This window comes from Herpailurus yagouaroundi, unplaced genomic scaffold (assembly GCF_014898765.1).
Source record: "Herpailurus yagouaroundi ecotype Mexico unplaced genomic scaffold, PumYag 198, whole genome shotgun sequence".
Lineage (NCBI taxonomy): Eukaryota > Metazoa > Chordata > Mammalia > Carnivora > Felidae > Herpailurus > Herpailurus yagouaroundi.
In genome coordinates this window covers 34,169,366-34,172,721 of record NW_024412429.1, presented here as the reverse complement: position 1 = coordinate 34,172,721, position 3,356 = coordinate 34,169,366, and positions in this window count along the sequence as shown.

Below are 3,356 nucleotides of genomic sequence, written 5' to 3'. Positions count from 1 at the left end.
TCTTTTACATAGTAAAGGAGAATAGATTCAAGTTTCCTCCATCTCTGATTCTATTTCTTTCCAAGACTTTTGAACTTTTTCTATTTTTCTCCCTCTCGTTAAATCATCTAATTCATACATGATTCAAAGAAAACCACATAATATAATCGTCAATTATATTCTGATGGGCAAATAAGATTAGTCTTGCCAGTGTCATCTTGTGCAATATTGTTTTAAATATCAATTTCACAACTAAAAAATGGGGAATACTTATGCCAAGCAAGCTATGAGGTTACTAAATTTGGAAAGGTGTGAAATCTTTCATTAATATCCCATCAATCTAGTCTGTTACTATTTCCCTGAAAAAGAATTGTAACATGCAGTTAAAATGGACAATGAGAAATTTAAATATAAACTACACCAACACTTTCTAGCACATTAAGAGGACAATGAAACCAACAAATAGTAAAAAACAGCCCTGGTAGGAGGGCACCTGTTGGGATGAGCACTGGGTGTTGTATGGAAACCAATTTGACATTAAATTATATTTAATATAAAAACAAAAAACAAAAAACAAAAAAAGCCCTTGTGACTTACAAAGTGGAATTTGACACAGCTCGTTTCAGTATTCAGCAAATCTTACCAGAAAGTAACAATAACAAATCGTTGATGCACAATGGTCTGTTGGAAAGTAGATAGTTTACATGGTGTATATGATACAAAAAATAGCTAAGAAAGCATGTGGTTTTGAGCTAAATCGTATAGGATAAACTATCAACTGAGAAACAAATCCCCAGCACTAATCAAATTCAGGAAGCCTAATTAGAGCTGTTAAGCCTAATCTCTCAATTTGGCATGTGACCAAATGTGGTCAGAAGCACTAACTGCTTTAGTGCATAAAAATAGAGATCATCTCAAGACCAACAATATAAGAACATTATTATCTCTAAATAATGATACAAACTAGCATATTCCTCATAATAAGAAAATGATCCCCTTTTGTTTGAAGAAAAAGAATCATGTTCTTGATGAATATATTCTTAGTGATTGTCTTATTTTTACCCAGAAAGGAAGAAATGTAGTAAGTATGTAATGATTCAAGAAGCTGATGAAATATATTAAAAAAAAAAAAAAAAAGATTCAGATTATAATCACAAAGATGATGAAAGTGTTCCATCCACTCTCCCTGGATGTTCTCAAACAAACCCATAGTTTCAATGAACACTTGTACATCTATAAAACTTCTAAATCACCAGGGTTCTTCCTTCAGTGTCTTCTCCTTCCAGCAAATGAGTCCACCACCTATTTCCATCAAGAAAACTGACATCTTTAGAGAGTAGCTCCCTTAAACAACCCCATCCAAAAATGTAACAGAATTCATCTATCCTACTAATCCCTCCTACTCCTCTTACCTAAGGTCAACGCCATCATCATGTTCTGACGTTATACCCCCAATATTACTCCACCAGTTTTTCTCCTTTACCTCTCTACTAATTCATTTCCATAGGCATTTTTTTTAAAAGATTTTATTTTTAAGTAATCTCTACACCCAACGTGGGGCTCGAACTCACAACCCTGAGATCAAGAATTGCATGCTCTACTGACTGAGTTCCGCGGACATTTAGATGGAACCCAGTTGCATGGCACTCCCACCCCTCAAGAGCTACTGAAACTGCTCAAATTCACCAGAAGTCCAACCACCTATGCACCATTGCTGCAAATTCTTAGGTGCTTACAACCATAGGACCCTCCCAGCTGCTAACCACAGGAGTTCTTGCATGCTCTATGTTCCTCAGTCTTTGGTTTTCACAGCAAAATCACTCACACCTAAAATTGGTGAATTTAATTACTGGCTTTATTCAAGATGCCCGAGGAATGAGGAGAAGGGTAACATTACCCAGTGCACACTTCCTGTCATCTTGCTTGCTCAACTTGTCCCTCTCTCTCACTTCTCATCCTCTTCATTCTGTACCGCTCTGGGAACACCAATCTCACACCACTTCTAATGCGCCAACCAATCAATTTTCTCTTTCTCCACATTATTGTTTGCTAAGATTTGCCATTGATCGTCTTGCAATCTCTTAAATCTAGCACTCTCATTTCATTTCTGGGCCAACACCTTAGTTTAGGTTTCTGCCCCTCATGCTTTGATGACTAAAGTATCCCAGTGAACTAACTAGACTCAGGGCTTTGACTCTCTGCCTTCTTCAATAAATCCTGCACAGACCCGAAAGATGTGTCTTTCTAAAGCCATCCTTTATCATGTCACTTCCAAGGTCAGAGGTCTTTAGCAAATCCCAATTCTTATATAATAAAAGTCCCAATTGCTTATCCTGGCATTTAAGACCTTCTACAATCTGGTCCCAACCTAATTTTCCAGCCTTATCTCCCAGTCCTCTGCCACTTGAACCAGTCGAACTGGTAGACCCTCTTTTGTGTCTACTTGCACAGTCCTGCCTTCCAGCTTGGAATGTGTTACCCCCATGCTCCAGCTTTCTTCATCCACTCATTTTCAGTGATTTCTTAAATAAATGTTCTACTCAAACATATTACCTCCTCTGCCAAGCCTTCCTTGGCTCTCTCAGCTCATGGAAACCTTTATCCTTTGGTCACATTATCTCATTTCTCTTGATCTGTTTTAGGGTGAAAATTGTCTCTGTTAGGGACTGAGGGGTTTCTTGGGACATGGGACTTTCAGTGCTAAAACTGAACAGTTCTGGGCTGTTGGTCACTGTACCTGTAATGCAGGTGGTGAGGGTTCACGGGCAGGAAGGGAAGGCAGTGCCTTTTGTGGATACCTACTGTGGAAATTCAGATATTAGGGCTGTCCACAAAAAACTCAAGGGAAGGAAAAGGAAGGTGAATGAGGACACTTACTGGCCCTAAGGATACGCCAAGTGGGGCAGAGACCTTCCGATAAACACATAGCCAAAGAGAGATCCATTTCTGCAGTTCCTTGCACTATACATATGTATACACACACATAAATTAATTTATATATAAATTTAATATAAATAAGTTAATTAATTTTGAAGGAATCAAGAAAAGCCAAAAAGAGCAAGGGTGAATACAAAGATACATTCCAAGTAAAGGAGTTTTAATAAGGAGCTAAGTGGGTGGCAAAAGTACAAATCTTAGAACTAAGAGGAGTATTTAGACAGGTACACAACCTTCTCTTTTTATTGTTACCTTGGAAACAGAATAGGAGCTATTCAGTACTAGGAGAAATAAATAAAACCCAAAAGTTAAGGTCAGACTTTCTGATGCTAAATTGAAATCCAAGGTGGGTTAGAAAGGTTTGCTAAAATGGCAACAGATCAGCCAGTCAGAGAATTGTGTCAGAGATTTGTAATATACACTTTGGATCTGTTATAGAA